The following is a 25024-nucleotide window of genomic DNA, read 5'->3' as shown; positions in this document are numbered from 1 at the left end:
ACATGAGACAGGGGTGGAGGGGACTAATGGGGCATGGAAAACATACATCTTCACATCTACCCACAAAGTTCATGATGCCTGATGTTGTCCACTTTGTTAGGAAGGAAAGCGACACAGCTTTCTATTTTGAAATCCAGTAACAGTCCCCTTTTGAAATTCTGCCTCCCTTTCTGATAAATGGGCTTCCCTGGTGGCTCAGATGGTAAAGAATCCGCCTGCAATGCAGGATACCCGGGTTCGATCCCTGGATTGGAAAGATCCCCTGGAGAAGGAAACGGCAACCCATTCCAGTATTCTTACCTGGAGAATTCTATGGACAGAGGAGCCTGGCAGGCTATAGTCCATGGGGCCAGAAAGAGTTGGACACAACTGAGTGACTAACTTTTCATCTGTTAAACAGAGCGAATCATATTCAGTCCCGCCCACCTCAGGGGGATCTAGTGAGGATCAGCAGATAAAGAAGGTGAAAGGTGCTGTAAAGAGTGTAAATTCTGGGTGGAACTATGCTATTTATTTTAGATTCTGAATACTCACTTTCAGGGTTTTGTGATTACTATCACTACAAGATGTAAGATAAAATGACACTGCTTTCTCCGCAGAGGCAGACACCTCATTATGAAGCCTGGCTCCTGGCTTCACTCCTGCCCTCTCTGCAGAAGGAACAGGAGAGAAGCTAGCCTGTAAAAAACACGACACAATGCCTCTTGAAATCTGGGCCTCTGAGGGAGAAGTTTGTATTGACATTTTTAAAATATGAGCCTGTCTCAGTGTTTTATGTCATCAATTGTAACTGTCAGTTTCATCTGCAAGGAGAGGAATAATGGAGCTATTTATTCCCTCGCTCTTCCCAAACTCGTATGGCCTATGGGCTGGGTACTGCCCTGGCTGTAGGGGGAGGAGGGATCTGTTTTTAGAATATGGAAGGTTTTATGATGTTGTGGATTTAATCTCAAACTCAAGAACAGGAAGAGTATGTGACCCTCAAGCTGAAAGCTGTGTCATGCCATTGAGCTTTCTGGTACTGGAAGACTGTTCCTCAGAAGCTGGGAAAGAATTTACAAACTCAGAACTCATCTGCAGTGCCCGTGATGGGCTCCTGGGACAGTCTCCTCTCAGCTGGGTGGCCCAGGGTTAAAGCTTAAAGGACACCAGTGTTTATAGGCTGAACAGGCCTCTGTACACTGAGCTTGGCTGCCCTAAGATCTGCCCCAGGTTACAGAATCATTCTGGAAAACAAGGTTTAAACTTCTACCAGGGAGACATAAAAAGCACAGTGATTTACTAATAAATCAGGAGACAATTAAGGTTAAAAAGTCAATGCTCAGGAAACATTAAGGATCTGAATTAAATCAACATATCAGAGTAATTCAAAGGCTAGTGCCTGGAAGGCAGCATTTTATTCACAATCCAATTCATCTATCAAGCAACATTTCCCCACTCATGGGTTCTCATTCTACAGAATGATTTGGGATATTTGCCAGCTGTAGCCAGTTTTTTTCTGGCTGGTGCTCATTCTGGACTGAATATTTGCCAGGGTTTATAACCAAACTTAGGCTAAATTTATCTGCTGTTCCTCCCTCCTCTGCTCTTTTTTCCCCTTTCTCTTTCCCCAGAATATCAGTTGTTCACACATACTTCCTCTTTTTCTTTTCCTGTAAGGATCCAAAATAGCCCTAAACAGGTCCAAAAGACATTGCCCTAGGCTCTTTCTACTTGGTATCAGAAAGAACATACAGCAGAACACCTTCCTTTCTAGTACATCCTTGAGGGTCAATTTTAGTACCATTTCATCTGATGATTAAGCAAAGCCTTTCAGTGCCCTGGGAGATGGTCCCATAATGAAAGTTAAGGAATCATTTCAAGGTTTGAGACAGGAAAAACCTGAAGACAAAAACATCTGCCTGGTATTGATGACTTCCGACAGGTTAGAGATTTCTCTATATGTTCTTTATATACATTAACTCTTTTAATCCTTACAGGAAGTCCCAGAATAGACTTCATTTCCCCCCATTTTACAGAAAATAAAACATGCTCAGAGAATTTAAGTTATATATTTACATGGTCTCAGAAGTAGTAAGTTACAGAGTTGGGACTCAACTCTGTAAACTGAGATTAAGGTTTGTCTGATTGCAAAGGCCATGTTTTTTATTTTATTCTCAGGGTCCGAAGGCTTCAGAATAACAACAACAACAACAGAAATACATATATGCTGGGCTCTATTCCAAACATCTTACATGAAGTCCCTTCTTTAATTCTCACAGTGCATCTATGATGTAGGATATGATCATTTGCGTATTACAGATGTGATTAAACTAGAAGGCACTAGTGGTAAAGAACCCACCTGCCAAGGCAGGAGACATGAGAGACATGGGTTTGATCCCTGGGTCAGTGAGATCCCCTGGAGGAAGGCCTGGCGACCCATGCAAGTATTCTTGCCTAAAAGATCTCATAGACAGAAGAGCCTGGTGGGGTACAGTCCATAAGGTCACAAAGAGTTGGACACGACTGAAACAACTTAGCACGCATGCACAGAACACAGGCAAGGAAGAGACTCACCCAGATCACCCATCTAGTGAGCGATGGACCTGGGAAGCACCCAGAAGTCCGTGCCCCTAACCACTACTAACCGTAACTCCCAGTCTGGAATGGAACCTTGGCCCTGTACCTGTCTCACCATTCGAAGGCCACAGACTTGGGATTGCTCCTTTGTGTTCTGGTGCACATAAGGGCCAGATTACTTTCCAACAGTGTGGTTCTTCGAAGTTTACCCCAGATTGCTATCATTTTGTTCAATACTGGCTTTTTCTTTGCAGTTTAATTATTTGCTCACTCAGGTTCATTTGATTTGGAGCTTCTTGAATGTCAGAGCTTCAGATCTCAAATGTGAGCCAAGCTTTGGCCTTTGCAACAGCCCAAGGTTAATGCAAACCGCAAACAAGGGGCCTCCAAAACTCACTGCGGCTGTGGGTCTGGTCCCCGCACCTGCTTCCTGCTTCAGCGCATTTCCTGGGTCTTGTGTGAAAGCGGTCTTGATGCCCTAAGGGGCTCTGGGGGGTGTGTGTGTGTCTATACATACACACACATGCCTCCCCCAGTGCTTGTCTCACTGCTGACTCAATACACACACATCTGGTTTACTGAAGGTGGTAGTGGGGATTTGAGGGAATAATTCCTCAATAGAAAAGGGAAAGTGCCCAGGCTAGGCATCAGGAGACCTGTGTTCTAGGCCTAGCTTGGCCACAACCACTTTATCTCAGCCAGGACATGTAACCCTCTGAGCCTTGATTCTGCCATTTTTAATTTTAGAGGATTAAGCTAGATTAGTATTTCTCAAACCATCTTCTGCAGAATGTTGGTATTCCTTGATAAATTAGTGGGTGGGTTTGGAAAAATGACTTGTGCAATCAGATAAATTGGGGAAGGTGACTTTTCTTCTACTGGTGTGTCCAAAACTATGAGGTGTTTGATGCAGTAGATAATCAAATATTTTGTTTATTCCAATATTTAATAAACTTACTTGATAACCAAACTGTCTTTTCATACAACACCTATGAACACTTCATAGGGTGCTGGACAATGCCGAGGATGAATTTTAAGATATCAAGCAGCCTTAAGCCCGGCATCCTCCACATTCAAACTTCAATAACTTAATAAATGGCTAACGAATTTGCTAAATTAATGCAACACTTAACATGAGAAAAACAGTAAAAAGTATTTAAAAGTGAACTTATTTCCATGTGAGGCAATCAACTGACAAGATAGAACTGGAGTTTAAAATCCATCTCTGTGGTAAATGGTAAATGAATGGTCCCCAACAAGTGAGGTGAAGACAGTGCCCTATATCCAGCAGAACTGAAAATGCAGAAAGTGTTTACCATAGTCCCAGGTTTTTAATGATGAATTTATTTTTTAGTGCAGAAGTGCTCTTAAGGTCAGAGAAAGTCAGACATTTGAGCAAAAAAGAGCTTATCTCCTTGGATATGAAGATTTCCAATCCTATCTTTTTATCCCTTGTTGTTCAGTCACTAAGTCCTGTCTGACTCTTTGCAACCCTGTGGACTGTAGCATGCCAGGCTCCTCTGTCTTCCACTATCTCTCAGAGTTTACTCAAATTCATGTCCATTAAGTCAGTGATGCTGTCTAGCCATCTTATCCTCTGCTGCCCTCCTCTCTTTTTGCTTTCAATCTTTCCCAGTATCAGGGCTTTTGCAATGAGTCAGCTCACTGCATCAAGTGACGAAAGTATTGGAGCCTCATCATCATCCAACGAATATTAAGGGTTTATTTCCTTTAGTATTGACTAGTTTGATCTCCTTGCTGTCTTGAGAGGGGCTCTCAAGAGTCTTCTCCAGCACCACAGTTTGAATGGATCTATTCTTCAGTGCTCAGCCTTCTTTATGGTCCAACTCTCACATCCATACATGACTACTGGAAAAACCATAGCTTTAACTATACAGACCTTTGTATCCCTTACTGATCTTCATATACCATGTGACATTGATAACTTGGTTACACACACAGAATTTAATAAACAGATGTTGGTCAAATCACCTTTCAAAAAGTGTCTTTGTGTGGTATGCCTGTTAACAAAGGCCAAAAACATAATAATCCAATCTTTAAAGAGAGCTCCTTGCAAATTTAGTATTTCTACTTATATATCTTTGTTTTATCACTTTTCTTTTGTTCTATGTAGTATATTTTATATTTATTTGAATGGAAAAAATTTATTAAAAAAGTATAATTTAGATGAAACTGTTCTGCTTCTGACCCATCTTGCTCTTAGTTGTGACAGTTTTGGATTCTCTTATTTTATTTTAAAAAGATCAGGTACCACCCTTCTCCTCTTCAATGTATTTGTTGCTTGGACTAGTGTTTGCTTTACCAGCCTTTGGTAGATCTAATCATCTCACCTGGATGGGGCTCAGAAAGACACACCAGTCACATCTCCTAGATCTGAATGAACAGAGAAGCTCTCTGGACCTCAATTGAAAACCTCCAGGACTTTGATGCAGTGAAAGCACCCTGGTACAACACCTCCCTTTTTCTTCCTCTCTCTCTGCAGTTCTGAGTCCTATAGCTCTTGACCACAGATAGCTTGAAAAGCCCTGTTCTAAGGCACAACTCCCATCCTCCACCCTCTACCAGTTTAAAAACTTTGACTGGAATCCCAAAGCACACGGTCAAAAGGCAAGCTCCTCCGCCTGGCGTGGCAGCCCCTCCTCTTTGTTGGCCTCTCCAGATCACTCCTGGATACTTTTCAACATCCTCTGGCCACCTACCCCTCTGCCCCAGCATCCTTTTGTCCCCAAGAAGACAGAATAAGGCAACTTGGCTCTAGTCTTTATTCTCATTGCCATCAATACTTGGATCTGCTCTTTCTCTCTATTGAGCCACGAGGCCCTCATAACTGCATCCAAATGCCACCCTTTCTGGCCCTCCAGGGAGTACTGTCTACTCTCATTTGTCCCCGTGGGCCCTGGGCACACACCACGGCAGCACTGAAGGCATCCAATGTCCTTCTCTGCTTCTAAGTCTATCTCTCTCTCAGTGATTGGGCCATAGAGTTCTTTCTGTGGTAGAGTCCCTGACACCAAGTAGGTAGATTTTTGGTGCACATTTGTTTAAAATGATCACATGCATTTGATATTATACCAACAATGATATATTCTACTATTGAATACCAATTGGAATCACTGTATACCAAACATGAACAAGGTACACAAAATGGGTTTAATAATAACAAGAATTATGACCATTGACATTTATTGCATGTTTCCTATGAGTCAGACCTTATGGTATACTTTTGTAAGCAAACATATCCTAAAAGATGGAAATGATTATTATCTCTAAAGCCTTTGACTGTATGGATCACAACAAGATGTGGAAAATTCTTAAAGTGATGGGAGTACCAGACCACCTTATCTGTCTCCTGAGAAACCTGTATGTGGGTCAAGAAGGAACAGTTAGAACCAGACATGGAACAATAGACTAGTTCAAAATTGGGAAAGGAGTATGAGAAGGCCTTATTTTGTCACCCTGCTTATTTAACTTATATGCAGAGCACATCATTCAAAATGGGCTGGATGAATCACAAGCTGGAATCAAGATTGCCAAGAGAAATATCAGCAATCTCAGACATGTAGATGATACCACTCTAAAGGCAGAAAGTGAAGAGGAACTAAAGAGCTTCTTGATGAGGGGAAAGAGGAGAGTGGAAAAAACTGGCTTGAAACTCAATATTAAAATAAAATCATGGCATGAGTCCCATCACTTCATGGCAAATATTAATAGCAGGGGAAAAAGTGGAAGCTCTGACAGATTTTATTTTCTTGGGCTCCAAAATCACTGCAGGCAGTGACTGTAGCCATGACATTAAAAGACACTTGCTCCTTGGAAGGAAAGCTATGACAAACCTAGATAGCATATTAAAAAGCAAAGACATTATACTTTGCCAACAAAGGTCTGTATAATCAAAGCTACAGTTTCTCCAGTAGTCAAGCACAGATGTTAGAGTTGGTCCATAAAGAAGACTGAGCATTGATACTTTCACACTGTGGTGCTGGAGAAGACTCTTGAGAGCCCCTTGGACTACAAGGAGACCAAACCAGTCAATATTAGAGGAAATCAATCCTGAATATTCATTGGAAGGATTGTTGATGAAGCTGAATTTGAGCAAACTCTGGGAGATAGAGGAGGTGTGCTGCAGTCCATTACGTCACAAAGAGTCTGACATGACTTAGCGACTGAATAACAAAATACCCTATTTGACAGAAACTATTATTATCTTTGTTTTAAACTTGAGAAATGAGAAGCAGAGATTGCCTAAGTCACTTGCTCAAGATCTCTTGGTTTGCGCTCTCTGGTCAGCTTCTCTTTTTCCCCAGTTCCTTCCAGTGATAGCTCCCTGCCCTATATCAGAGGGTGTCTGTCACTTTTTGGCCTGCGTTGGTAAGCAAATCCATGCAGGCTGCTTGCTAAGGAAGTAATATGAGCTCTCAGCTTATGAGGCTATAATGAATGTACTTGGCAAAATAGAAGTCACTATCCCCAAGTGTGCACAATATCCAGATATGGAGATAGGATGCCCTGACTCCGAGGCAGCAGCAGCTTCAGGGCATTTGTTTGTGTCTTTGACCCTAAGTGGACATTATCTGGGATTTCTCCTGGTGCAGCTACACCTGAGGTCCAGCTGATCAGCTGCTACAGCAAAGTTGAAGGGGAGTGCTGTATACAGGCAGAGTCAGGAGGTCAGGGGGAAACAGAAGAGAAGGAAGTGCAAGGCCTGCTGAGGTGACCTTCAGAGTAACTTTATCTTCCAATCAGGAGGGTGATTTCAGGAGTCCAGTAAGATTTCCTCTGGGCACAGGGCTACTAAATCAAAGCTTCACAAAGCAGGTAGCTGGTGTAGGAGGGACAAAGAAGATTTTACAAATAAAGACCAACCCAGGCCCCAGCCAGCTAAAGTGTGCCTGCTTTTCTTGGGACCACCTCTCTAGCGTGCAGCCAGCAGAAACAACGCCCAAGGACCCAACCTAACGTCTGTACTTTATGTGAATAAAACCGTCTCTAAATGCTGACATTTATAACTTCACAGGAAAGGTTTGGGAGGAGGGAGAAAGCGTAAAAGAACATTCTGTGTAGTGCCATGACGCTGCCAACAGTTTGTGGGTTGGATGGGGCCCTGCATTCCTAAAGATTAGACAAAACTGAAGGTTTCTTCTTCTCTAAAGTGAGGAAATACAAACCCTCTCCTCATGTCAGTCTCAACTCTTCAGACTTTTTGTACAATTTTCCCCATTCAGGAGTAATATTTAACTGAAGGGAAATCAGAAGAGCTGTAGCTTTTTTTTTTCTAGAAACCAAAAGAATTTAAAGATATCAAGTTTAGCTTTCTAATTCAATTTCTGAACTTTCTATTTTTTAATGAGAGAAAGAATGTTAGTGGATATAAGGAGAAAGCACATGTTTTTGTGATTACTAGAATTTCAGTGGTTGGTATTTTATGAACATGCCACAGAGCTGTACTACGAGGACCAGAGAGTGATCAGAGTGACCTCCAATTCCTGACCCCTACCAAAGAGAAATGTCAGCAAGAAATCCAAGCAAAGGAGTTATTTTCCTTTCCACACTGGATAAACCAGATTCTGAACTGTGAAAAGAAATTAAGGCTGAGAAGTATTTTGACTTAATACATGTTCCGAGTTACCTCCTCCTAGCATGTGAGCTACACCTGAATTGTAGACTGAGATTTGGTTAGCTTGCAGGGTGAGCTCAGAGCAAGTCATTATAACTCAATTGCTCAGACTGGGATTAAAGGAAAAGCCACTGTTGCCTACTCATGAAGAAGGGGTTCATGAAGCCATTCAGACATGTCACAGAATTACAAGATGGCCCAGAACTACATAAACAATCAAGGTAAATAGTATCATGGCCAAACTACTCTGTGGAAAACACAGTGATCACCATGCCATTTCTTTGATCTCAGTGGTCCCCTCTTGCTGGTAGAACCCGACTGAAACCTACCATTCAACACAATGCTCTCTGACAAGGCCACTTCTCTAGTCCTCCACACAGATAGCCAGTCAAGCAGATCATGCCCCTACTAGCCACATTCTTTTTTTCTCCCAAAATATATCGCATTTTGTTATTTAATTATCTTCTTTGTTCTTTTTCTCCTCTACCTCAGCTAGTAAACTCCATGAACACAGAAGCCCTATCTTTCTGGATCATTTTTATATTCCCAAGAGTTTTTAAAAATATATATGTAATGAATGAATAAACGCTATAGCTTTTCAAAGAACATTGTATATATATATTCATATTAACCCCAAGCTGTTCATCTCTATTCATTATTTATGTAAATCCAACCTATTCTTCAAGGTCCAGGTATGGTACCACCTCCTCCATAAAGTGTACCAGTCTACATAAAGTGTACCAGCCTACAAATGAACTGTCCCTTTTCTGAGTTCTTTACCATCCAGCTTAGCAATCTGTGGCTTGATAATTGACTTTTTAACTGCATTTTAAAAATTATCCATGAGGTAATTATTTTAAAATTATCCATGATCATCTACCAGATCACAAGGGGAAATCTACAAAGAACACAGGTAATTAGTCATGAGGCAAATGTGAGTATCAGCCCCTCTGAATGGTGTTTTGAAAGGAAAGCAGAGCATGTGTAAAAGTTGGGAGGTTTGGAAGCACAAGGTACCTGTGTTCACAGACCAGCAGAGAATACTAGGAGCTGGAGCATGGGGGTGAGGGGGGTCCAGGCATCAGAGAGACGCAGAAAAAGGAAAAGCAGAGAGACTGGAACTTCTGCTGGAGAGGCCACATAGAAAAAAGAAGAACTAATGCAGGTAGCCTCTAGAAGCAAAGACTAGCCCCTAGCTAATAGCCACCAGGTACCTTGGTGGCTCAGTGGTAAAGAATCCACCTGACAATGCAGAAGATGCAGGTTCGACCCTTGGGTCAGGAAGACCCCAGGAGAAGGAAATGGCAACCTGCTCCAGTCTTCTTGCCTGGAGAAGCCCATGGACAGAGGAGCCTGGCGGGCCACAGTCCATAAGGTTCCAAGAGTCAGACACGACTTACTGACTAAAACAATACCTAGATGCTAAAAGCACAACGAACTAAATGGGAACTCAACTTGAATGAGGCTGGAGTCCCATCCTTGTCCACAATCTCCAGCCCTGCCCGCACCTTGATTTCAGCCTCATGAGACCTTAAGCAGCTGAGCTTCCTGGACCTTTGACCTACAGAAACCATGGGATAATAAACGTTCACTGTCTCAAGCTTCTAAATCTGTAATAAATCTTTATAGCAACAATAGAAAATGAATACAAATTTCACTATTCCTCTTATCACTGCATTTTAATGACTGGGGTTAGTAGGTAAACTGGTCTCTGAGACAGGTGCCATTAACTAGTGCTCACAGACTCTGGCTGCAGCAGACCAAATGTCATAGGGTTGAAACTGTCTCCCTTTTCAAGAGAACTTCCAAGCCCTGCAGATGATGCCAAAACGGTGAACCTGCAGTTATCTCTGGGTGAAATGTGTATTTTGTCACTTATCCACCATCACTGTCTAACCCTGACACCTTATCTTTGTCATCAAATACAATTGTAGTCCAGCAGATGTCTGTCCCTCCATGTGGATATGTGTGTTCACAGGGAGCTTTAACTTCACCCCAGGATGAGCATAATTGGGAGAGAAAGCCTGCTGTTCAAAGAAGACTTCTGTAGAAATCTGCTGTGTTGTATTTTCTGTGCTTGAATATATTATCCAAAGTGGAAGTGAAAGGAAATGAACATTATTAATGACCATGTGGTAAGCTGTGCCCTGGATGCTCTCCTGTATACTCTACTTTCCTTTGGCTCTCATAAAACTCTGCCAGGTAGGTATTAATAGCCTCGTTTTTCAGATGAGGAAAAGGAGGATCAATGAGGCTCAGTCGTCCAAGGTCATGCTACTAGTAAGTGGGGATTTAGTATCCAAATCTGCATCCAAGAGACTTTAACTCCCTAGCATTTTAATGCTCTAGTATGCTGCCTGAGACATTGCTGGATTTATTCTCAAGCTAGTGAGTTATGTCCTGTACAATTCAGATTTTATTTGAGTGAGTCAAGACATTCTTACCTAAAATAAACAATACAAGGCCATAAATAAATAAGCACTGAAATGAAAGTGAAGATATTAGTTATATCAGAGAAGTAGGAGATGCCAGAATGGTTAAGGAAATAAGTAAGATTTGGAAACCAGATTGAAAAGAAGAGGTGTTCTATGTGAAGGAGGCAATGGGGTGACTGGAGATTCAGATCCAGGCTAATTATGGTATTTTCTGTAGGATAAGGTAGAGATTTAGCAGAACTCACAGCAAGTCACTAAGATGAAAATGATTAGGAAACAAGGTGAGATAATGGAAGGTCTTTTAAGCCAGATAAAGAATTTTGGGCTTTATGCAAGAGAATGGTTATTTCTACATCTGGCATCAATTACTCATTTTGTTATGGTTGCCTTCGTGGATGCTTATTTCATTCTTCTTTTTCCATTTCAGTAATTAATATATTTATTTAGTTTGAGCTGGGCTGATTATTTCCAAAAGGATCCCCCAAATGAAAAACGGAGTAGAGAAGCATTGCTGTGGACAAAGAAGGTGCAACCCTGGCCTGGTAGAAGCTTGGGCTACATGAATGAAGTATTTCTGGGGCTTGAGGGGCTTCCATAAGCAGGTGGAGCTGACATGCTACACTGGGGAAATCACCTGAGGGAGCCATTCTTTACTCAGTGTCCTCACCAGTATCAGGAGAAAACACCCAGAAATAATCTACTTCCCTCTAAGACAGACCACTGGAACAGAATTTCTTTTATTATAATTAATGTCAGTTGGTACTAGAAAAATAATGGATGAAAAGTAAACATAAAAAGTTATTCAGCTATTTTATTTAATAAAATAAAATTTTATTTGTACCGTCCATGAAAATGGAAGAAATCTGGAAGATTTTCTTTTCTCCTTTGCCTAATGCCCTATGCAAATACTCATCTAGAACATATGTTGATGTAGGCTTAGATATATCCATTAGGTATACAAGGAAGAAAAAGAAGCAAGTACAGGTAGTCCTTTGTGTCACAAACTTATAATCAATAGCTAGCTCCCTCTCTTTAAGTGATCTTGGTATGAGTGACAGCAACGCTGCCCAATGAGTGTAGCTATAGTGTGTGTGTGCGCGCGCGCGCGCGCGCGCGTGTGTGTGTGTGTGTGTGTGTGTGTGTGTGTGTGTGTGTGTGTGTGAGAGAGAGAGAGAGAGAAAAGTGGGGGTGGTATTTGTAACAGACACTGGCTGGTTGCATTTTTCACTTCCATGTAGAATTGTGGATCTCAAGCTTTGTAAAATTTATTGCATCCCCCCCTTGTCAGATTCTGATTTGAGAGAAATTCTCAACACCTGGAAACTCTTGGGAACCGTCTTCAGTTGTGATTATCCGGCCCCCTTCCCGATTGCTGTCCTGGCACTTGAACTCTTGCGGAGATTTTATATAAGACAGTCTGGAAAGTGGGGTGGCTTTTATGCCCAACTGCCACTGCATTTATTTAAAAAAACTTAACTCCCCTGTTTGGGCAATGACACAGAATGCAGAATGAAAGGTTATGGCCATAGAGTGGTCAATTCTGGGAAGGCACTTGAGAGAAAACTGAAAAGACCAGGCAGTCGAAGTGGTGATGGGGAAGAGAGGAGAAAGAGGGGGTGGTGGAGGAAGGGAGCATGGGCTGGCTTTCCTGGGGAAGAAAGGGAGGTAGGTTGCAAGGTGAGCAGCTACCGTCACCATCAACTAGAGACCTGTGTATTTACCTTATCATAATGGTTATTTAGCGGGATTGTAGTTGATTTTATTTTTCTTATATGAATTTTTTTTCTATATTTTCCAAATTTTATTCACTAACAGTTTTTTTTTTTTTTAGATGGTAAAAGAAACAATATGTGTTTTTCCCAATAATCCTTTGCTCTACGCAATGGGTAGAGAATCCGTTTTTACTGTTGTTCTTGGGTCTTCAATCAGAAAAATATACCTAGTACTAAAGGGGTTGGTTGCTGAATTAGGAGAAATTCTGACAGACTTTTAGGACTTGCTGCTGCCAAGTCGCTTCAGTCGTGTCCAACTCTGTGTGACCCCATAGACGGCAGCCCTCCAGGCTCCCCCGACCCTGGGATTCTCCAGGCAAGAACACTGGAGTGGGTTGCCATTTCCTTCTCCAATGCATGAAAGTGAAAAGTGAAAGTGAAGTCGCTTAGTCGTGTCTGACTCTTAGCGACCCCATGGACTGCAGCCCACCAGGCTCCTCTGTCCATGGGATTTTCCAGGCAAGAGTACTGGAGTGAGTTGCCATTTCCTTTTAGGACTATGTCACAAAATGTCCTAAGATGACAAGATGTCCCTTACTTATTTGTAGTTGTAATACTGCCCAAGACTATGTCTTACACATTTCAGACACTTGATGCCTTTAAATTGTATGATTAGAAAAAATAAAGAAAAACTATAATAGCACAAAGAATTATGTCCTGTAAGAGAAACTTCCTTGGCCTACTGGTCTTTCATGGAATATAAGACATGACAAACTGGTTCAGAACCATAGTTTTTCACTATGGAATCCCAATTCCTGGTGGATGGTTAAAAGGGGATGAAGTCTCCTAACACTTTGCCATATGTTTTAGATATAACCTCAAACCCATGGTTTCCTTAATGACTTACTCTGGTCTGTTTTTATTTTTAGCCTATGTCACTCTCAAGATACAAGTTTTGTTTACTACTAGTTATATAGGTATGTTTTTCCAGTGGTCATGTATGGATGTGAGAGTTGGACTATAAAGAAAGCTGAGCACCGAAGAATTGATGCTTTTGAATTGTAACGTTGGAGAAGACTCTTGAGAGTCCCTTGGACTGCAAGGAGATCCAACCAGTTCATCCTAAAGGAGATCAGTCCTGGGTGTTCACTGGAGGGACTGATGTTGAAGCTGAAACTCCAATACTTTGGCCACCTGATGCAGAGAGCTGACTCATTTGAAAAGACCCTGATGCTGGGAAAGATTGGGGGCAGGAGGAGAAGGGGATGACAGAGGATGAGATGGTTGGATGGCATCACCGACTTGATGGACATGGGTTTGGCTGGACTCTGGGAGTTGGTGATAGACAGGTAGGCCTGGTGTGCTGTGGTTCATGGGGTTGCAGAGAGTCGGACATGACTGAGCGACTGAACTGAACTGAACTGAGGTATGCAAAATTCTTCAAACTTTTCTTTAAAAAATAACAAAGTTTTAAGTATTAGGTTTAGTGTTTTGTGATTTAGTGAATAAGACCATTTTTGTTTTCCCTTTGCATCTCCTTTGTGATTTTTCATAACGTCCAACCTCCATCAAGTCTCTGTTCACCAGATGAGACGCAGGCTCTGTACATAGAATTGGTATCACACCCTGGGTCCAGCTAACTGGCTCCAAAGAGATCCTTTCAAATTAAAAAAAAAAAAAATGTAAGAAGAGCATGGAAATTCTTAAAAAACTAAAAATAGAACTACCATGTGACTGAGTAATCCCACTACTGGGTATAAACCCAGAGAAAACACAATAATTCAAAAAGACACATGCACCCAATGTTCATTCCAGCACTATTTACAACAGCCAGGACATGGAAACACCTTAAATATCCATCAACAGAGATGGATAAAGAAGATGTGGTACATATATACAATGGAATATTACTTAGCCATAAAAAAGAATGAAATTGGGTTATTTGTAGAGATGTGGATGGAGCTAGAGACCACTATACAGAGTGAAATAAGTCAGAAAGAGAAAAACAAACATAGAATATTAACACATATATGTGGAATCTACCAAAGTGGTATAGATAAACTTATTTCCAAAGCAGAAATAGAGACACAGATGTAGAGAATAAAATCTATGGATACCAAGGCGGGAGGGGGATGAGCTGGGAGATTGGGATTGACATATATACACTACTGATACTATGTATAAAATATGTAAGGAATGAGAACCTGCTGGTAAAGAATCTGCCTGCAATGCAGGAGACCAGGGTTCGATTCCTGGGTCGGGAAGATCCCCTGGAGAAGGAAATGGCAACCCACTGCAGTATTCTTGTCTGGGAAATCATATGGACAGAGGAGCCTGGCAGGCTCTAGTCCATGGCATTGCAAGAGTTGGACACAACTTAGGGACCAAACTACCCACCAATGAGAACCTACAGTATAGCACAGGAAACTCTCCTGAATGCCCTGTGGTGACCTAAATGGCAAGGAAATACAAAAAAAGATGGGATATGTGGCTGATTCACTTTGCTGTATGGCAGAAACTGACACATTATAAAGCAACTATACACCACTGAAAATTTTTTAAAATTGTAGCAAAGATCAAATTGCTTAGCCAGTTCCTTATTCTGAACTCCAATATTTAACCCACAGACAAGGCCTCTTGAGGGTTCTTTTGATAACTCAAAAGCTGAGTCATGCTACTGACCTTGCAAAGACTTTGGAAATACAGTGGGAAAAACGGAGGTGATGGGAAAAGTCAGGAAACCTGGAACCTAGCACTTTCTCTGTGCAAAACTGCTTCAGTGACTTGGGACAAAGACTTCAACCCTCTGGGTTTTGATTTCCTTGCCTGGCAAGTGGGAGAGCAACACTTATCTGCAAATCTCAGTGGAGCAGGAAGATCAAATAAAAGTTGGGAAATGTGCTTTCAAAAGCAGAACGCCCTCTTCAGATGTAAGGGGTCACTGGGATGTACCCCCAGGGAAAGCTTTTTATCTCTTTGTGTCCTCAGATCCTCCATCAATACAGAAGCCCCACCTCCCGACCCACTCATGCCCACCTTCTCAAGCTCTCCAGGCCCTTCAGAGAAGAATGGGAAAACCCCAGCAGAGGCAGCTCTTAGACCTGCTTGTACTTTGTGGATCTCCCCCTCTTACTTTCTTCTTTTTATCCAGTTGGTTCTGAATCCTTATGTAATAAACACACATCAACTTGCTTTTACAACATGCAACTTACTATTCTAAAAGTTATTTTCCTATAGACCTGGTATTTATTTCCAGTCATTAATGGGTAGTTTGTCATTATTCTCTCTAGTTGTTTTCCACAGGTGTATATATCCATTTCTTGTCTCCTGGGAGCTTTACAAGGTCTTTGAGGGAGGCATGTTTCCTGGGACTTCATCATTTCCCCCAGCACCAAGCTCACCACCCTTCAGCTGGGCCAGCACCCTTTAACACCAGTGTGTACTTCATCCCTCCGGGATACAGTTTCATAATCTCTGTGTGCAACTCTGCCTTCTTAAAAGTCCGACCGAACCCATGGACTGTAGCCTGCCAGGCTCCTCTGCTCGTGGGATTTCCCAGACAAGAATATTGGAGTGGATCGCCATTCCCTTTTCCTGGGGACCTTCCTGACCCAGGGATCGAACCCGAGTCTCCCGCATTGCAGGCAGATTCTTTACCATCTGAGCCACCAGGGAAGCCCTCTGAAAAGTCCATCCCCGCTCACTGCTAATGTCAACCAAGCTAAGTACCATCCTGTACCAGCCACATATGCCCAGCTCCAGGTCTTCTCCCATGTGAAATGGAATATCTCCAGCCATATCAATAAACAAGGATGTAACAGCCAACAGTGATTTCAAGCTTCCAAAAGTGAATGAGGGCTTTGGAAAGGGAACACAATGCCTGAGATCCAGCATGCCACCACCCCCTTGGTGACTGCCAAAGAGCTGGGGGTGGGGTGGTGTGGTGGAGCAGGTGTGAGAAATAAAAAATAAAACAAAACAGGATTTGGCCCCAGAGAGCTAAGGTGCATATGAAAGGAATGACTTCAGTGAACCCAGAGGCTTGCATCTCCCCAAACACAGAAGAATGCTAAATTCCTTAGCTTGACATTTGGTTTTCCTTATTGTGTGAGCTGGTAGCTCAAATGGTAAAGAGTATGCCCGCAAAGCCGGAGACCTGGGTTCGATCCCTGGATTGGGAAGAGCCCCTGGAGAAGAGCATTGCAACCCACTCCGGTATTCTTGCCTGGAGAATTCCTATGGACAGAGGAGCGTGGCGGGCTACAGCCCATAGGGTCGCAAAGAGTGGGACACGACTGAGCAATTAACACACTACTGTGCGTGCCATGTGCTAAGTTGCTTCAGCTGTGTCTAACTCTGTGTGACCCTATGAACTGTAGCCCTCCAGGCTCCTCTGTCCATGGGGATTCTCCAGGCAAGAATACTGGAGCGGGTTGCCATGCCCTCCTCCAGGGGAGCTTCCCAAACCAGGGTTCAAAGCCTCATCTCTTATGTCTCCTGCATTGGCAGGTGTGTTCTTTGCCACTAGGGCCACCTGGGAAGCCCTTTTCCTTACTACTTAACAATCATCTTTAATGTTCAGAATGCCTGCTCCCTTTGTTGCCAACTTGTGTGTCGTTTGACTGCCTCTCCTGCCTCCTGGGCTCAGAGTCCTTCACATTACCACCAAATAAAATAACTCTACTTTCAGGTTGTGACTAATTTTTCAGTTGACATCCATCTGGTGCCTCACTGAATCACTATGCATCCATTCTCAAGGGTTCAAGTCCAGGATTTTGTTTTTTACTAAACACTGTCATCCTTTCTGATCCTGGATCACTACAGCTCCCGTTGTTGGCCACTGAGTTGGCACAGATTAAATTTGGTCTGCATTAATCCTTAGGTTGTTTTATGTATGTTAACTTCATCTCTTTTCAGTATAGTATAGAGAACTTAAGGTCAGGAGCCCTTTCTTGCTTTTCTTTTGCTCTGGCCTCTCTCTGTGTTGTATCTTGGCACTATGTTATATGTTTAGTAACTAAAGAGCTCATAATTGTTTGCAAGAAGGTAAGCACTTTATGAACCAGCATATTCCACAGAGTAGTAAAGACCTCTGAAAGATCAACAATTAAGCTTTACTCTATAAAACTTTGTACACAGTAAACATTCAGTAAGATTGATTTACCAAAACTTGAACTGTTCCTCCACACACTCGTGGTAGCACAGCACATATCCATGGTACCATAAAGAGAAACTTTCAAACAGCCATTACCATGACCAAAAATTAAGTGCCTGTGTGTCTGTGGGACAAGCAAGGTGGAGCCTGCCTGGAATCTCTGACCTCTTTTAAAACACTAAAACCCTTTCTATATGTGGCCTTCACAAGGAGGCAGAATGACATAGGATAAAGAGTAATGGCATTGTTTTTATGCTCCCTGAATTGGGGGAACTTTAGACTGAAGGCCTGCTAAGAATGAATGTGTCACTTCCCATCAAGGGTTCACTATAGAACAAAGCCTTCTAAGAAGTTGGAGCTTCTAAGAAGCCAGAACCACAACCAACCGAGTTTCACTTTCTGCACCTTCACCCCATATTTTCTCATCATCTACTTATTCATTACCTCTTTACTACCTGAACTTGGCACACAGCCCGACCCCCCCTTAACCATACAAGGCACTAAATACATAATTGTGAACTTTTCCGCTGTCTCCAGAGCCACCAATATATTCACACCAGTTCTCATATATCCCCACCTTCTATGGACTCTGCAGCTCAGGCCCTCATGGCCGCCCCCCGCCCCCCTTCTTCTGAAATTCATTCTGCTCTGTGCCCTTGTTTCTTCTCCAACAATTCTGTCATTCCGTCTCTGTGTCTGCCCAATCCCCTCTCATTCTGCCTCTCTTTTTAAGGTGAACCACAGGGGTCCCCCCTTCCGCTCTCTTTCCTTAATTTCCCACCGTCCGCCCCTTTGGTGAATCTCTAGCCGTACTCTGTGCAGGGCTGCCAACTGCTGCTTCAACCACTCATCTCCGCACACCCCAACCACACTCCCTCTTCAATGTCCATGGTTCTGTTCACGTGCCATCATGCTTCCAGTTGCCTGAGGCCAACAGATTGGAACCCTCTTTGATTTTAGCTAAAGAGGGAAACAGATGAGCCAGGAATGACTCATTATTATTGTTTTTTTTTTTTTTTCTTTGAGCACCTAAGTAGATATGATGCTTTTAAGAGGCTTATAATCTAGGGGGTGGGCTGGGGGAAGAAGGGCAGGTAGTGGGTACAATTCAAACAAGAAATGAATTGTTACAATGTCATATGAAAAATGCAAAGATGGGGTAAGTTTGCCCAACCCAGACAAGAGGGAGGGAGCAGTCAGGGGAAAAGACAATAATTTGGTCATTTCACAATTTTTGCCTGAATAATGAAATGGCTGCCCATTGTCTACTTAATTAAGCACAAGCCTCAGAGTGTGGGGTAAAACTTTTAAACTCCAGAACAACATACTCCTTATCTACCATGATTCCCCAACTGCAGATCCTAACCTCAATAGAACTAGGCTAAACACCATTTCCCAAGTGTTTCTTGGGTATTTCCTCCTAAATACCTTTATTGACATAGCTTCCTTTCCACTCTATGCTTGACTCCAATTCCTCCCATCACCATCCCACCAATCTCCATGCTCCAAAAGACTCTTCCATCCTTGAAAAAAGGCCAAACAAAAGCATTTCCTGGTTCCACCTCTCCACCAGCACTGAAAATACGGCAGTGGTTTACCCTCATTAGACAGCCTAACATCTTCTCTATGACTTCCTGATGGTCCTTATAGTCTATAGTACGAGTTGCATCTATTTTCCTCCCTTAGCTTATTCAGGAGAGCCTCCTGATTGTACCCTCTTTGAGGGCAAAAGTATTGAGCTACTTAATGCTTTTTTACTATTATTCATTAATAGTAACGCATCCTTGAACTACTCTCCCAGGACTGCACAAACCCATGCATATACTAGACACTAAATTAATAATTTTAAAAATGTCCCTTGTCTTTATTAGTTCCTCTTCAATTCAACTACTTTGTGTGAAATGCTACACTGGCACAAGTCTAAGCCACGATCCCAACAAGTGTTCAGCCCTATTGCTTGTTGGTTTACGGAGTGAAGACATGGTTTTCTGGAGGTTCCTTCCAAAGGCACTATTCTTATCATGGCCCAGTGACAGGCTAGCCTTTGGAAGGCATGCTTTACTGATTTTTCTGGCCAAGAAAAGCTCCATGTTATATCAAAGCCAAGTTTGTCAAAATTGTGACTTCTCTGCTCAGATGGTAAAACCTGCCTGCAATGCAGGAGACCCGTGTTCAATCCCTGGGTCAGGAAGACCCCCTAGAGAAGGAAATGGCAACCTGCACCAGTATTCTTGCCTGGAGAATCCCATGGACAGATGAGCATGGCAGGCTACAGTCCATGGGGTGGCAAAGAGTCAGACATGACTGAGCGACTAACACTTTCACTTTCTGTACCTACACCTGAATCTTCATAACTCTCCAAAGCCACAGAGGTATACATAAAATATTCCAAAAGGATGGGGGAAAGTTTGCCAACTGTGGGAAGATAAATGGCCCAGAGACTCCATGCTCCAAAGGCAGATTGCTGGATTTCTGGTTCAACGTGGCAAAAGAGATGCTATTTTCTTTTTTTCATTGTCAGAAAGTATGGGTCACAACATTTAATTTGATTAATTCCTGGTTTCCAAAAGGAAACCTTAGGAGGAACTGTGCGAGGCTCCATAAAATAAGTATGTGCAATTGTGAAGACAGAAAAGGAAAAAAAAATTACTTCCATCACAGTCCACAAGATCGTTTCCAGTCCCAAACATGGGTCCCCAGAGATAGCCTGGAAACCAAATTATTGTCAAAGAGATACTTACCTTTTACAACAGCTCACAGCAAAATAAAACATATAGCTTAACATCTCTCCCACACTCACCTTTCTCTCTCTCTTTTATTTTTCTTTTATTTTCTCTCTCTTGCTTCCGTTTCTTTCTGCCTGATGTTAAACTTCCCAGTCTGAGCCCTTCTACCAATTAGATATGTATCATTGGATGAGTCGCTTGTCCTTCCTAAACCTCAGTATTCTCATAAGCAAAAGGAAGTGTTTATACTATATTTGTACTCTTTTACTTCTAAGTGTGACTATAGGTGCAAGTTTGCTCAATCTGCTCTCATACAATTGGTCATATTGGTGCTCTAACTTATTTGGTTCTAAGATGATGACTGTGGTTTCAGCCTGCACAATGAACAAGTTAATTTGTTGGTATAATTATGAGGTCTCATCTTTTGGAAAAGTGAGATCAAATGGTTAAGTGAAGTTGCTCGAGCCAAAGATGAATGGGATGTCACATAGGTTAAGACGTGGGCCAGAGGAATCTGCTTTGAAACTGAACAGCTAATTAATTGGTCAACTAGGCTATAATGTGGGTATTTTCTCTTTAACTGCACAATCTGGTGTGTGTATGTGCTCCAATTCCATTGCATAAGTTTGAGAATCTTAGACTATCAGGTCTGGTCAGAACCCTTATTGTCTTAGTATTACTTGGGAAAACTGTGAGTAAAAAAGATCTTCCAGCTGGTTAGCAGAGGAGACAAGACTGAGGCAGGTACTCATCATCTCACTAAACCACACAGCAACCATTAGCTAATTAATCTTTCACTTCCTCCCACAGGATGACCTAGAATTCAACTTGGATTGAGGTCAGACAGACCACACTTCACCACTTTTCCAATTTTTACTCTTTCTTCTTTCCTGGTTTTAACTTTCTCCTCCCATGAGTTCTCTTCTTCCTTCTATTTCAGTTTTAGAAAACTTCCCACACACATGTTTCTTTTGTATGGTTTTCATGACATTTTGTCCATGTGGTTAATATTCCCTCATCTGTATGACTGATTGGAGGAGGCTTCTGTATTATTTTTGGCTTGGGCATCTATTTCCTGCCTGTGACTGACAACAGAGACTGCCTTCTGAAATGCCCACAGTGCCTATAAGAGGAGCTGACAGAGGGCAAGGCAGAGCCACAAGAAGAGGTGGAGTCACCCAGCTGTCACCCAGGGAATTCAGCTACCTACATGGCAGGCCTCTGATACCTGAGACTTGAGCTAAGAAGGAATTCTCAGCATCCACTCATCATGGGGAAAGTACTTGACACTGGGGACTCGCCTTGATTAAGGATGGCATTGGACTAAGAGGTAACAGGTATAAAGTTAACTCTCCTCACTGTTTCTCCAATATCTGATGGGAGCCTGGACAGCAGCTGTCAAGATATCTGAAGCTCCTGGCCTAACTTTACATCAAAGTATGCAAAGATTGTTTTCACCAAGAGGTTGGAACAGGAAGAACATCATTCACACTAGAGGCTTCTTCCACTGCCTCATGAGACCTTGATCAGACCTTCATCTGAGAGCATGTAGCATCATCTGAATATGCATTGTTACCCTTGGACACGTTTGCTCTCTGGAATGTGCTGCACATCAGCGTGCATGAGATGGTGGTGCCTGGTGAGACAGCAGCCCAGATGAAGCTTTTCCCAACTCTGAAAGTCTGTGCAATTCACCTTCCCACTATTTATCCATTATTTGGCTCCAGGCAAGCATTTTTATAGGTGGAGATTTACCAGATGGTGTGCATTTAGAAAATAGGTCAAAAGAGTCACTGCCTTTTGAAACCAAAGAAGCAGTAGGACAGGAGTAAAATACAGGAAAAAGGTAAATAGTCTGTGTAACCTTCCAGCTCTAGGTATGTGGTAAGGGGGCTAACAAGACAACACATCCATATACTGGGGCAGGGGGATGGAGAAAGAATGACTTTCCAAGCAGAAGAGAGGAAATGAAGTGTGCAACTGCTACTGTTGCTAAGTGGGGTCTCTAATTCCTCTCCCCATAATGGGAATGACTTCCATTTGGGCTTCCCTCATAGCTCAGTTGGTAAAGAATCTGCCTGCAATGCAGGAGACCCCAGTTCAATTCCTGGGTCAGGAAAATCCCCTGGAGAACGGATAGGCTACCCACTCCAGTATTCTGGCCTGGAGAATGCCATGGACTGTATAGTCCGTGGGGTTGCAAACAGTCGGACACGACTGAGTGACTTTCACTTTCATCAGTTCTGATCTCAGAGGGTGCTCAAAGTCCTCTTTTCACTTTGCTCCTACATTTGGTCCTCAACAGGGTAAAGAATGGCATTTATATTTATGCCATATCAATTTTGGAGAAGACTAGCTCGTGTGAAATTGGACATTAAGATGTTATGGAAATGAGCCATATGGAGAAGGAAGAGGTGGAATCAGAGAAGGTGTGGAAGGACAGATGCTTATTTTCTAATCATGACCTTCAGTACCAACTATCCAAACAGATACCTCAATTCAGATAAAGTCTCTGAAAATCTTAATGCTTCCAGTAACCTCAGTCTCATCTCATCTGTCTTCCAGCTTTTAATGGGACTTGGCACTCTTTGGAGCATATTACATTAAGGTGAATGCTTTAGGTTCCAAGTGCTAAGGACATTTTTTTCCTGATGTTTCAGGGGTTCAGGAATAGAAGAGGGCATTTAAGATATCAAGGAGAGGCCATGATTTAGAAGGAAAGGGAATGATAGGGAATCTGGTCTGTTCCAATAAGGTATTCATCAAGATGTGTAGGGACAACAGGTATAACTATATAGACACAGAAGCACTAACAATTAAGATTCATGATAATGTTCACAAAAAGACTCAAAGAACACAAAACTAACACAAGCAGTGGCAAAAATAACTCAGGGAACTGGATTTTAGCAAGGACAGAAGTGGAAACCTTGTTAGCATACATGTTTCCAGGCTGATATTTAGTCAAGTTTAGGCCATAAGAAATCCTCCTTCATTGGCTGGGAGCTAAATCAAGGGATGTCTTCTTGTTTTAATTACTCTCTTATGCACTCATCACATAATCACTGTGCAGATGCCCTAGGGGAAAGCACGCAATCAGAGGATAGATGAGACTCTGAGAGGAAGGGTGGTGGTGAGATAAAGGGACACTGACTGGGGACGAGGACCTGTGTTATATCTAGACTTGGCCTTAACTAGCTGGGTGACATGCAGCTGAGTTGCAATGCAGCGGGCAAAGCCCTAGGCTTAGAATTAAAAGTGACAGTTTTTCTGAACCTGACCAGGTCACTTGATCTCTGAGCCTCAGTGTCCTGTTTCATAAAATGGAAATGAAAATATTTCTCTTCTAAGATTGTAGGAAGGGCACTCTAAGAAATACATGTGAAATGGCTTTAAGAATTGAAATATGCCATACAAAAGAGATCTGGCCCAATTCTTTGAATTATAGGTTGGCAGATAGTACCCCCAAAGAGGTAGGATATCATGCCTAAGGTCATAACAGAGTTGGGTGCAGAACTCAATTTCCAGGCTGAATCCAGCTTTCTGTGGCTAGCTGCAAAACAAGAAAGAAGTTGGGGAAGGAGAGGGAGAATTTTAAATGAAGTAGCAACCACCTTGTGAACACAAATACAAGGAGTTGTATATGACTAGAGTGTGGCTGCCCTCAGACACAGGGCCCAGAGACAAACCTCTAGCGGGCAAACTTTAGTCAGAGCCCCCCTGTAATATAGTCCAAACACACAGAAATCCCCGTAAGACTGCTGAGAACCCTAATGTAACAGCAGCTGGTTTTAGCTTCTGAGACCTTGTTTCTCAGGTTAAGTTAGGATTCTTGCTTGCAGGTTCTCAGTAATAACATACCATTATTGCTTTCTAACTAAACAATGCTAAGAAAATAGAAATAAGAATGCCCTCTGCTCATGGCAAGTTCAATTCCACCACATTGTAAGAGAAGGTAACAATATGTCTCATGTGAAAATTTAATCTTTTAGCAACTCTTCTCTGTGTGTGTTAGTTGCTCAGTTGTGTCCAACTCTTTGCGACCCCATGGACTGTAGCCTGCCAGGCTCCACTGTCCATGGAATTCTCCAGGCAAGAATACTGGAGTGGGTTGCCATTTTCTTCTCCAGGGGATCTTCCTGATCCAGGGATTGAACCTGGGACTCCTGAATTGCAGGCAGATGCTTTACCGTCTGAGCTACTAGGGAAGCCCAACTCTTGTTTGGATGGGCTTAATTTAGGCTTTGCACAAAAAATAAGCACCTTCAATAAAGTCTGATGATCAGGAATGGGGAAACCCAGAAGAGGACATCCATCTGGGCAGACATGAAGTGTGGGCCATTTATCACCTTCGGCAAGTGCAGGAGACATGACTGCTAATTGGTCTCTTCATTAAGCAAGGAGACCATTTACCACCAGAGCAACTCACAAGCTAGTGGCAATTTGGGGCAATCTTTAAGTGGCTTCTAACTCATAGCCGTATTTCCTCCTGAAATCTGCTGGCCTGGAAAATGTCTCTAATCCTCATGAATGGATTGCCTTCACTTTCACTAATTTGACTCCCTGTGAAGGAGGAGGATGAGCAAGGGATATGTACCATACACAGAGGTCAAACAGTACACTCAAATCTTATTAGGAATGATCGGTCCTTTAAACTAGGCTTTGGCTAGTGAGCTTGTCTGTCCTAAGGAGTTTTGACTCTTTTCCTAGTAAATAACTACTCTGTTCTACAGGAGTCTTACCATCTGTGTGATACATGGACAGGGACAAAGGGATATATGTGTAGAAGTGTGAGGCTTCTGTGG

At 42.5% G+C, this 25024-nt stretch overlaps 1 protein-coding gene across 2 annotated transcripts in view; it reads right to left on the bottom strand.

Annotated features, from left to right (window-relative positions):
* The window catches only part of SETBP1 (SET binding protein 1), a 399712-nt gene that overhangs the window by 89283 nt on the left and 285405 nt on the right, over positions 1–25024 (bottom strand). The window lies entirely within an intron of this gene.

The sequence above is a fragment of the Cervus elaphus genome, chromosome 27, assembly GCF_910594005.1.
Source record: "Cervus elaphus chromosome 27, mCerEla1.1, whole genome shotgun sequence".
Taxonomy (NCBI): Eukaryota; Metazoa; Chordata; class Mammalia; order Artiodactyla; family Cervidae; genus Cervus; species Cervus elaphus.
Note: the sequence above shows the minus strand (reverse complement) of the source record. Positions and strands in the feature narration are given on the sequence as shown.